Source organism: Herpailurus yagouaroundi, unplaced genomic scaffold (genome assembly GCF_014898765.1).
Source record: "Herpailurus yagouaroundi ecotype Mexico unplaced genomic scaffold, PumYag 267, whole genome shotgun sequence".
Lineage (NCBI taxonomy): Eukaryota > Metazoa > Chordata > Mammalia > Carnivora > Felidae > Herpailurus > Herpailurus yagouaroundi.
In genome coordinates this window covers 594,730-606,953 of record NW_024412484.1, presented here as the reverse complement: position 1 = coordinate 606,953, position 12,224 = coordinate 594,730, and the positions used below count along the sequence as shown (strand labels likewise).

Genomic DNA, 12,224 nt, shown 5'->3' with positions numbered 1-12,224 from the left:
GGGGGGCGCCGGCGGTGCGCCTGCGCGTGCGCGAGGGGCGGGGCGGCGGCGAGGCGGGGCGAGCGCACAAAGCCGGCCTCTCTGAGGGGTACTACGGGGAGCGGCGAGGGTCAGGATACCTCGGGCAGGCCAGACGCCTTAAAGGATCGGCTCACCGAGCGTGCCTTCGCCTCCGAAGCGGTAACCCCAAAGTTGGCCAGTGCAGGTCTTTCTACTGCAATCCAAAAACGGAAGTATGATGATACCTCCAGGAAAGTGCTAGTGTGCCCCTCGAAAGTTCACCTCCTGAGCCCGGCCTGCAGCGGCGCCCCTCCCCCTAGGAGTCGAGGGGCGGCCGTTTCTCCCGAGACCCTCACTCTAGGGTCGCCGCTCCGCTTCCCCGTCGCTCCCGCACCTGACAGCGGCAGCCAAGCGCGTGCACAGCAGCCGGCCCGGGCTGATCGCTCCACGCATGCCCGGCACCTCGGCACACAGGGACCCTTTCCGCTCCCCCCCCCCCCCCGGAAGCGAGGACCCTGACCCCACAAGGCCAGGGGTGCCGGTGCCCGCGGGAAGCCACGGTCAGGGACGGTCCGTACCAGCAGTCCCCGCGTGCAGGCCTCTCTGCTGCTGTCTGCAAGGTGGGGTCCCAGACAGCGTGTCACCGTCAGTTACAAACGGGGAAGGGGAACCTCGGAGGGGAGGGCTGGGGCAAACGGAGAACCTGTTGGAGCCCGTGTTCTGGTCCCAAGTCCTGTGCATTCTCACCCGCTGCCCCCCACCCGCTACCCGCGTGAGTCTTACGGTCTTGGAGGCGGTCTTGGTCTCCCCAGCTCCGCGACCCCAACCCAGGCAGCATAACGTGCAATCTTATTTCCCAACTAAAGATGGAAACACCAAATATGTCGCAGGAACCTACGCAAACAAAAGAATAGCATTTGATATGGAAATGCCCAGGGAACCAAGTGTGTGGTTGTCACAGATACAGGAGCTTGTCTGCAGGCGCCTCCAGATGAGGACGCAGGGGCACGAAGTCTCTGTCTGGCGCTAGCATGGCTCTGTGTGGATCTCTGTGCCTGGGAAGCCTTAGTCACCCTGGGCCAGGTGCCATGGAGTCTTCTGGCTGTGACTACAGATGTTAACAAAACCGGCTGGGGATGAAAGACGACATCTCCCTGCACCTGGCCACCTGGACCAGAATCAGCCCCTCGTGGACACCCATCCATCACCTCTCGGCTGTATCAGCCACCCATTTCTCTCCATCCCTGCCCCAGGGCCTTCCAGCGGGCCTTTTCTAAACCTTTCTGAAGCACAGACAGAGCCCAAACCCCAACTCCAATCTGTCCCCTCTCCTGATTTTAGACTCACAGCCAGCTTCCCATTGCTCTCATATCCAAATCCAAAATCTGATGGCAAAGTACCCCCTTTAGCCTGGCACCACCCCCAGTCTGTGCACCCCAGATCCCTTCCCTAAATCAAAAATACTCCCAGCCCTCCCACCCTCTGGACAGCTGGATAAGGTTCCAGATCTCAGAACTCAAACCAGGTTCCCAAGTCAGTTGGTCTTGCCCAAGGAGATAGACCCTTCTAATGAAAATGAGAAACTCCTCTCTGTTAAGTGTTCTTGCAAGCAATCCTTGCGGTCACAGCTAAAATACTAGAAACAAATAACACAGCAGGTAAGGCAATTTAGTAAAAGGTGATTTTCTTTATTGTCGAAATTTTAAATCCTTTTATATCCCTCCCGAAATGTGTTCGGGCTCAGAAAAATCACAGGTGGAAATGGAAGAGAGAATAAAAACCACAGAGAAGGGAAGAGCATTTGGGAGATTTTGTTTTGTTTTGTTTTCCAGCATATCGACCATCCTTTGGCCAACGGCAGCTAATTGGTAAATGAACCTGTTTCCGCGAACAATGCTTATAAGAGACAACATTTCTCAAGGCTGTCTCATCAACCTGAGAGTTTGAACCTGTCTGGGCACCCTCCCCACTGGCCCAGGTCCCTCCACCAGGCTCCTCATAGTACTCATGGCAGGTGGCACTGGGAGACAGGAGGGAGAGAGGGAGAGCGCCTGGGGGCTCTATCCTCTGGTAAGTTTGTCGCATGGTATTTCCCGCACCTTCACAACAAGCCTGTGCAGTGGGCGCCTTTATTCTTTTTCACAATGAGGAAACCGAGTCTCAGGTTGAGAAGTCGCCCAAGTGCCCACGGGCACCACTGTGGAATTCAGTACTGGCTCCAGGCAGAGCCCAAACTCCCAACCGGCAGACGACACAATACACAATGGCAGGTGGATGGATGGATGGACGAGGGATGGAAGGATACACGGATAAACGCTGGGTGGATGGACGAGTGAATGAGGGAGAAGCAAGCACCGAGGGTCTTAAAAGAAGAGACAGCAACTTGTGTCCACAGAAGCAGTCAGCAAGGCTCTATGACAGTGGCAGAGCTGAAACTAAGAACGTCACCTTCTTCTAGGACTTGAAAGACCGTATTTGGTCACCCGGTGATAAGCATTTCACCAGGAACAGTGCACTGCCAAATCCGCAGGGCTTGCCGGGAGGTGGCAAAGGAACAGACCGCGTGGCAGGGATGCTGAGACGCTCTGTGTAGCCCCCAGAGGGCTGGGGGGGCGGGTGGGGGATGGAAGTGCTGGCCCTTTAATGGCCAAGCCCAGGGCTCTGGATTCCGATGGCAGTTGATGAGGGAGGGTTGCAGAAGAAGAGGGACACAGGGCTTCCAGGAACTGTTCGCCAGCTTTCCAGACTAGACGGCCCACCTCTGCTGGGCCACCATTTTCCAGGGAGTCGCTGTCACTGCCTGGAGACCCCCAAGGCTCCCGCCAGCCCAGGTCAGTGGGGTTTGTGTTAATTCCCTTCCCCCCAGGTAACTATCCCGGGGCAGCTGGTTTGGGAGACTTCTGTCCCCATTTCCCCTCCTTGGGCTCTCCTCTCTTTTCCCCCATCCCTGCCCGTGGTCCATCAGGACAGGTGTTTTGCCCACCATCCCGTGGGTACCGGTGGGCCTTCAGCTGACCTGAGGCCGAAAATCCACTCCCAACCCCAGCATCCGGAAAGCCGTTTCTCGTCCTACAATCCTTCTCTCCCTCCCCGGTCTACTTCCCAGGTACAGAGGGAGCAGGTCACACCGGGTCCTGATGTCACATTCCCTCCTCCTTCGGCCTTTGCCCAGTCTGCACCTCCTGGACATCCGTCCTTCACTCCCTCCTCCCTCCTCCTGCTATTAAGCACCTCAGCCTCGTTTGCCCTGTATCACCTCCCCTCTTGGTGCCACCCTCCCAAGGGTGACTGAGAGCCCAGTTTGCCTGGCACTGTCTGAGTTTAGAACTGAAAGCCCCCATTCCCGGCAGCCCCCTGTTCCACGGAAGCCAGGACGGTCCCCTGCACTGTCCCTTCCTTGAGGACACTGGGGTCAATCCACATTCCGTCCCTTCCAGTCCCTACCAGCACCGTGGCCCTCATCAGAGTCCATTCACTTTTCCACCGCCCTCATATGGGGTCATGGGAGCAGGGTGAACCCGTTAGGGCCGCAGTGCCTGCTGGGAGCGGCACTCAGTAGGTACCCAATAAAGACCCTCTGAACGAATGAATCCTGGAACATTCACTTTCACTTCCTGTTGGATTTAAGCCTAACCTACCTTGCCCCAAAGCCCCCACAACTAAATCTGTCTGCTCTCAGCTTCCACCCTCCTCCAGGCCTGGACGTCTCCGGGGAGGGCCCCCTCCAGGTGGTGCTGGGTGCAGGGCACCAGTCCAGGGCACCCCCCCCCCCCAGGCCAGGCTGGGCGGGTCATCTAGCAGGAATCCCCGGAATGCGGCTCAGACTTCCAATGCCAGGCCCCACCTGTTCCGGTCTGCAAATCCCCTCCCCACCTCCGCTGGGCTAATCCCCTTGGTTAGAGAAGGGTCCCCACGAGTGAGAAAAAAAGCAGCTCCTGTGACCTGAGCGGCCACATGGAAATCGGGAGACGAAACGAACGGGGTTTTCCAAGGCTCTGGAATGGGGGGGGGGGTATTCTGCACCAGTGGTTTACCGGGTCATTTTTAAGGAATGTAAATGGGGCCGCTAGTGCTCCCCCCTGCACTCCCCTGTCACGTCCAACTGTTTCCATTTGTCCGTGTTATTAAAACCCCCGCAGCTGTTCTTACTGAGCGCCTACTGTGTGCCGTCCCCTCGTCTAAGGACGTCAAATACAGCCTTGTGAATTCCCAGACATGGTCGTGAGCTATTCTGATCTTTACAGATGAGGAAAAAAATGGAGGTTCAGGGGGGGCCCCTGCCTTGCCCCAGGCCACGCTGCGGGGAAATGATGGGGCTGGGGCTGGACCCCGCTCGTCCCGCCCCCAGAGCCCACCCGGTACAGGGTACCGACCCGCGGGGGGCCCTTCCCCTCTGCGGACGCTGCTCCCACAGATGCCAATAATCCCAGCACTTTCCAGTCTGTTCCCCTGGCGCTCAGAGTGCTGGCTGCCCCTTTGGGCTGTCCCCGGGGCCTGGTGACTATGAACGCTTCTGTGGGATAAGGTCCAGGAGCCCTGCCGTTGGGGTGCGGCCCTCACCTACGCCCGGAAGCCCATGGGGTGAGCATGAGTGCATAGGGGCCCAGCCCCCCAGCACCCACCTTTCTGGGTTTCCCGGGCTGGCTGCAACAAGGAGGAGCCAGCCGCCTAAAATAGAAAAGCTGTCATGGGGTGGCGGGGGGGGTGGTGGGGGGGGGTGGGAACGCCAAGGGCCAAAGTCCCAAAGTCCGAGCGGCGCCCAGCTGCTCTCCCCACCAGCTGCAGGCTGGCTCCCTCTGTCCCTGGCTCCCCCAAAGAGCCTCTGTGGCCCCTCTGTCTGCCCACCCCTTCCCTCCGGGGTCTGTAAATAGGCCCACCCCCCAAGCTATGGAACTGAAGGGAATGAAGCCCGGTCTTCTCCAAGGCAGCCCGGAGGCCTGGGGTAACGCAGCTGGCAGCTGTCTTCCTGCGTGAGCCCCACCTTGGGGGATAGAATCGGAGGCCCCGATCCCTGTTGTTTCCAGAGCCCGCAGGCAGCTGGGGCAGGTCCCTGCCCTCTGTGCTTCTACTTTGGGAAGCAGGGGGCAGGCTTCACATTGGGGCTGTTGGGTTGTCTGGGTCAGAGGAGGTGGGGGGCGGATGGTTCTGGATAGTTCCAGCCCCAGACTTAGATTCCCTGTCGATCTTGGGGTCTCACGTTAAAGCTGTCGGGGACCGAAGTGGGAAGGGACTGTGAGCATGGAGGAGGTCATTGAAAGGGTAGGAGCGGTGCTCCCTAAAACCGAAATGGGAGACAGACCCCAGTGCCCGTTTAGAGCACACAGACCCTGCAGTAATCCCTCCCAGGGACCGCCCCCGCACGCCCCCCCCCCCAAACCACTGCAGGCGGCACAAGGCTGTGACAGAATGTCCACGGCAACGTTATTTATAAGGATGAAATGATTGGAGACAACTTAAATGCCCATCCCGAGGGGAAGAGGTGAGTCAGTCATGCTCCATCGGATGCTGGAACATTCTGCAGCCACCAAACGAATGAGGTGGCTGGGGAGGCCGTGCCGGGGGTGGGGGTGGGGGCGGTCACGGCATTTTGAGAGAGAAAAAAAAGCGAGGAAAGAACGTGCACCGGATGACAGAATTTTTGTAAAACAAAGCTACGTGCGGGGAGAAAGAGAAAGAATCTTAGAGCAGAGGCTCGGGAGGACACAGAAACCATCACGGGGCACCCAGGGGGAGGGACCGCGGGGGCCGGCGTCAACCTTGCTTGTATGTTGCCCAAATTCGTCCAACCGGTGTCCCGCCTTTGTCACTAAAGAAAATAAGCATGGGTCTCGCTCACGCCCACGGTGGGAGAGGGACGCTGGATTCAGCTGAACTGTCACAATTGTTCTCTCATGTCAAGCCGGTTACCTGGCCCTCACTCCCCCCCCCCCCCCACCCCCCCCGGGGCTGCCGGGAGATGTGGATAGGAGGCTGGCCCCACGTGGTGCCCACCCTCTGGGAGCTCTCTGTCTAGGGGGACGGGCAGCCTTGCTGGTGGGTTGATAGAAAGTCAAAGAGGCCTTCCCAGATGCCGTTTGACTGGAGGCACCCCAAATGCAGGGGCTGCCCCCAAAGCAGGATGCAGGCATTTGGGGGCAGAAGAACAGGCCACGGAAACAAAGGCCAATGGTTGGGGGGGGGGGAAGCAAATGGGAGGAGGCTGGGGGAGCATGGAAGACGGGCTGGGAGGGGTGAGGGGAGCCCAGCCAGCAAGCTGCGGGAGAGCATGATCTTCACAGGCAGACCAGGGAGGCCGGAGATGCTCAGAGCCTCCTGCTGCCTGAGGCCTGGAGACAGCTCGGTGGGCGGGGAGGTGAGCCCCCAGCACCCCATGGCGAGGGGAGCACCAAGCTTGCAGAAGGTCACGATGACGGCCCAGAGGATGAAGGAAACCAACCTTCTGGGGCAGCAGAAGAAACCAGGGCAAGGGCAGGGCTCTGGGCTCAGGCTGCGTGCGGTCCCCAAGACTGGCTGGGTCTCTCGGAGTGGCCCAGACACTGGGTTCTGCTTCCTCCCCCGAAAAATGGTGCTGGCGTGGGGACAGACCCGCCTCGGAGGGCTGTTTGTGGTGGCAAAGGCATCATGGGTCTGCAGCATGTAGCCCGACCCCCATTAGGAGCTGCTGGGAGGGGGTGGGCCTACTCCGGGGGATCGGGGATCGGCAGCTTCCAGCAGGTCCTGAGTGAGGAGGAGTTTGATCTCAGAGCACAGGGTCCCCGCCCCCGGTGGCCCAGGCAGACGCTGGTGGGTGAAGGAACGGCAGGAGGCTGGCAAGGGCGGAGGACGCCCTCGTGAAAGCAACTACTGGAGGCCCTCGGCCGCTGGGCTCCTCGCTGGGCAAAGGGCCTCTCGGACGGCGGGGCAGAATCCCACGGGCCCCCAGTGTATCTGGGCCTCGACTCTAACTGGCCATCTGGAGGGTCCTATGTCTAGTCCTGATGTGACTGCTTTCTCTCCCCTTGGCTGAGATCTCAGCCAGGCCCAGGGTCCCCCCGGCCACCCCACGGAGCGTCACTCTCTCTAGCGCTCCCAGGTCCCCTGCCCAATGGCGAGCCTGCAGGAGGCTTCCTGTGGCCAGCACTCCCCTCCTCGATGCTCTGGGGGTGGGGACGGCCCTGGCTCTGGGCTGCCCCGTCGGCAGGGCCTGTGGCAGCCCCGTGGGGCTAGGAAGCCGCTCTGCCGGCCCGGCGTCCAGATGGCTCCGGCTGTCCCGGGATGCGCGCCCGTCCATCCCTTGGCATTTCCGCTTTGGGCCTCCCCCTGATGATCTGTCGGGTGTCCGAGTCCACACTCGGAGAGGCCCCTGGAGGGGCTTCGGGCATCTTCCCAGGCTCCACGAAGCCTCCATCAAGTGAGTCCTGCTGCCCACACCCAGCTCTCAACGTGCGGAATCACAGTGTGAACACAGTAGTTGATTCTTAGAGGCTCGGACCTGCGCAGTGGCTGGAAGCGAGAGTTCCACAGTCAGACACGCCCAGGCACGTCCTGACACCTCAGTTTCCTCATCTGTAAAACGGGAATGGTCAGACCGACTTGTCTGGTGTTCCCAGGATTCTTATGCAATAACACGGAGCACTTAGTGCCAGGCCTGGAACCCAGGAAGCACCCAGAAGGTACAGGTGTCCACAATCTCTTTTTTTTCTTTGTAAATCTGTCATACAATTGAATGTGGGAGGCCACACAGTTCTGAGAGTTGTGCACACGGATACACCTGTGTCACCAGGACTGTCGAATTCCAAACCCCGAGATTCCCTCCCGTCGCCCCTTTGCAGTCCTGACTCCCCCATCCCTGGCCGTCACCAAGCCGGTCCATGTCCCCAGGGTTCTGCCTCTTCCGGGATGGCCTCTAAATGGGATCACACAGGGTGTGACCTTTGAGACTGGCTTCCCCCGGACAGCATGATGCCTCTGAGCGTCACCGACGTGGTTGTGTGTCCGGCTTGTCCTTCGTCACTGTCGAGTGGTGCCCGTATGGCCCCCCTTTACCGGTGTGCTCGCTCAAGGACCTTTGAGCTGTTTCCAGTCTGAAGCGATGGTGAACAGGGCCGCTATGCATGCTGGGAGAGCACAGGGTGAACAGGGCCGCTATGCACGCTGGGAGAGCACAGGGCACACAGTTGGATTTTGCTGGACACTTTGGCAGCACGGTCTTGCAGAGTGAGCGGCTGCCCCGTTTTGCTGTCCCGCCAGCGGTGTGTGGGAGCCCCGGCGGCTCTGATCCTCACCAGAACCGGGCCCGGTCAGGCTCTCCCGTCCCCTCCCCTCCTAATCAACACGCAGTGGCCTCTCATTGTGGATTTGCTGCCCACAGTCTTATTGTGGCCAAATACGCACGCCATAAAATTGACCCCTTTAAGCCACTTTTTAAATACACGATTTAGTGGCATTAAATACACAATCAGCACGTGGGCATGCGGCCGTCCCCGCTGTCCATTTCCAGGACTCTTTCAGCATCTTAAATAATTTTTTAAAAATTTTTTTAACATTTATTTATTTTTGGGGGGACAGAGAGAGACAGAGCATGAACGGGGAAGGGGCAGACAGAGAGGGAGACACAGAATCGGAAGCAGGCTCCAGGCTCCGAGCCGTCAGCCCAGAGCCCGACGCGGGGCTCGAACTCACGGACCGCGAGATCGTGACCTGAGACAGCATCTTAAACTCTACTCACTAAACACAAACTTCCTACCCCCCGCTCCCCCCCCACGCCCCTGCCCCGGATAACCTCTCTCCTCCTTCTCGATGGATCTGCCCATTCTGGGCATTTCACATAAATGGAATCATACGGCATTTGTCCCCGCGTGTCTGGCTTGTTAGCACGATGTCTTCAAGGTTCGTCCGCACTCTAGCAGGCGCTAGGACTCCGCTCCTGTTAGTGGATGAACAGAGCTCCGTTGCATGGGTCTTCCACATTCTGTAAGGCAGCTACTGACGGGCAGCGGAGTTATTTCCGTCTTTTGGCTCTCGTGAACAAGAGAGCCTGTGTGTACTTGGGTGAGTAAATATCTGTTTACACACTGTGCACTTGGGTGCGTAAATATCTGTTTGAGCCCCTGCTTCCAATTGTTTTGGGTATCGAACTGTGGCTTTGACTTGCATTTCTCTGTGGCTAATGATGTGCCTTTCTCTGTACCTTCTTTGGTGAAGTGTCTGTTTAAACATTTTGCTTATTTTTTTACATGGCTTGGCTTCCCATTGTTGAGTAGCGAGAGTTACTTCCAGAGGGTGGACACCATCCTTTGTGGGACGTGTAATTTGCAAATGTTCTCTGCCAGTCCGGGTCTCGTCTTTATTCGCCCGGCCGGGTCTTTCACAAAGCAAAGCTTCTTTTGCTTTGATGAAGTTCCCTCTATGACTTTTTTTCTCTTATTAATTGTGCGTCTGGCGTCATATCTAACCGTCTGCCTAATCCACATGGTCACAAAGATTTTCTTCCAAAAGAGTCATTGTCTCACATTTTCGCAATCAGATCGGCCATCCAGGTCGAGTTCGTGTTTGTAGTAGGGGTGAGGCGTTGGTTAAGGCTCAACCACTTTTTAAAAAAAAAATTTTTTTTTAACGTTTATTCATTTTTGAGAGACCTAGCATGAGCGGGGGAGGGGCAGAGAGAGAGCAGGACACAGAATCCGAAGCAGGCTCCAGGCCCTGAGCTGTCAGCACAGAGCCCGACACGGGGCTTGAACCCACGAATCATGAGATCATGACCTGAGCCGAAGTCGGACGCCCAACTGGCTGAGCCCCCCAGGACCCCCTTGGCTCAAACACTTTTGATCGTGCACTCTAAAAGTCCGCTGTTAAGTGCGTAGACGTCTATGGTTGCTACGGCCTCTTGGTGAATCGACACTTTAATCTGTATGTCATGTCCCTCTTGATCCCTGGCAGTTTTCTCTGCTCTGGCACCTGCTTTGATATTAACCCGACCATGCCAGCCTCTCGACTAGTATTTGTATATCAGTTTCTATCCTTTGAGTTTTAACCCACCTCTGGCATAATTGAAGCTTGCTATAGACAGCCTATTGTTGGGTCATGGATTTTAATCCATTTTGACAAGGTGTCTTTTCCCTTTACTGAGTGGAGGCTGTTTATGTTTTATTTTGTTGCGTACAGAACACGTAACATGGTAACTACCCCCTTAACTAATTTATAAGTGTAAAATATATTCTTACCAAGTCTAGGGAAGCCATTTACGTGTAATATAATTATTGGCATGTCTGCATTTGGGTCTATTGTTTTATTATTTATTTTTTCGTGCCTTAAAAACTTATTTGAATACTTCTTAATGATCCATTGTGATTTATCTATTGGGAATTCTGACTATGTGTTTTTTGTGTGTAGTTTTTTGTTTTGTTTTGTTTTCTGAGAGAGAGAGCGAGCGAGCAAGAGAGAGAGAGAGCATGCTCGAGTGGGGGAGTGGCAGAGAGAGAGAGAGAGAGAGAGAGAGAGAGAGAAGCTCAAGCAGGCTCCATGCTCAGCACAGAGCCTAGTGTGGGGCTCGATCCCACGACCCTGGGATCATGACCCCAACTAAAATCAAGACTTGGACACTGAGCCACCCAGGCGCCCCTGGGTGTAGAGTTTTTTAGTAGATTGTTTAGGGACTAAAATAAGCATATTTATAAGTTTACTTCACAGTCCACAGCATGTCAATATTTTAGACCTCGCCAGCACATTGGTCCCTTTGCCTCTGTCTCTTTATTAATAGTTGTCACGTGAATCGGAACCAAAGACACTGAATATCCCACTAGACAGTGCAGTGTTTTCTTCTTTCAGCCATCGCACACATCTCTTAAAAATTAAAAGGGAAGAGGGGCGCCTGGGTGGCGCAGTCGGTTGAGCGTCCGACTTCGGCCGGGTCACGATCTCGCAGTCCGTGAGTTCGAGCCCCGCGTCAGGCTCTGGGCTGATGGCTCGGAGCCTGGAGCCTGTTTCCGATTCTGTGTCTCCCTCTCTCTCTCTGCCCCTCCCCCATTCATGCTCTGTCTCTCTCTGTCCCCAAAATAAATATACGTTGAAAAAAAATTTTTTTTTAAATTAAAAGGGAAGAACAGTCTATTTACCTAAATATTTACAGTGTCTGTTGTTCTTCTGTCATTCCTGACATTCCAAATTTCCCTCTTGCCCGAGAACTTCTCTTAAGCAGTTCTGCTGCCCACGAATGGTTTCCTTTCCTGCATCTGAGAAAGTCTTTATCCTTCTTGATGGATATGTTGGCCAAATTGACAGCTTTTTCTCTTATTTTCTTTAAATATCGTTTTTGCTGATGTTTATTTATTTTTGAGAGACAGAGAATGAGTGGGGGAGGAACAGAATCCAAAGCAGGCCCCGGGCTCCGAGTGGTCAGCACAGAGCCCGACGTGGGGCTCGAACTCACGGACCGCGAGATCATGACCCGAGCCAAAGTCGGATGCTCAACTGACTGAGCCACCCAGGCACCCCATACAGCTTTGTCTTCTAGCGCGTTAAAAATGTTATTCCACTCCCTTGTGGCCTCCATGGTTCCCAACGAGAAATCTGCTATCTTTTTTTTTTTCTTCTCAATAGTTTTTGATAAAGGATGTTCCTTTCTTACCGTTCTCAAGATTTCTCTCTTGGCGTTTAGTGGTTGGCAGTTTGCGATGCGTCTTGGTGTGTGCATTGCTTCAAGTTTAAACTATTCGAGGTTCGCTCAGCTTCTTGAGTCCATAGGCAGGTCTGTACCTTTTGCCAGATTTGGAGAGTTTTCAGCCATTTTTTTTCTTTGAGTACTTTTTTACGCTCTGCCCTTCTGGGAATCCAGCCAGCGTCACAAATGTTAGATCCTCTGTGAGAGTCTCACGGGTCCCTGAGACCCAAAAAATAAATAATTTTGAAAGAGAGAGAGTGCGAGCATGAGCAGGGGAGGGGCAGAGAAAGAGGGAGAGCAAAAGAGAATCCCCAGCAGTCTCCTCACTGCCAGCATGGAGCCCGACATAGGGCTCGAACCCACGAAACCGGAAGATCATGATCTGAGCCGAAACCAAGAGTCAGACGCTTAACCGACTGAATCACCCAGGTGCCACCAGATGTTCTATCTTCCGATTCATCATTCTTTCTTCTCTCCTCTTCATCGTGATGAGTCTGAGCCCATCCTGTTGAGTTTTTATTTTTAATTTTTTTTCAATTTTTTTAACGTTTATTTATTTTTGAGACAGAGAGAGACAGAGCATGAA

General features: G+C 55.4%; 1 protein-coding gene across 1 annotated transcript in view; it reads left to right on the top strand.

Annotated features, from left to right (window-relative positions):
• The first annotated feature begins 1,853 nt into the window (after window positions 1-1,853).
• BRD3 (bromodomain containing 3) overlaps window positions 1,854-12,224 on the top strand; it is a 62,236-nt gene continuing 51,865 nt past the window's right edge. The window contains exon 1 of the mRNA XM_040461475.1: window positions 1,854-2,831. The gene's annotated coding sequence lies outside the window, so the exon portion shown is untranslated. The remainder of the gene's footprint in view (window positions 2,832-12,224) is intronic.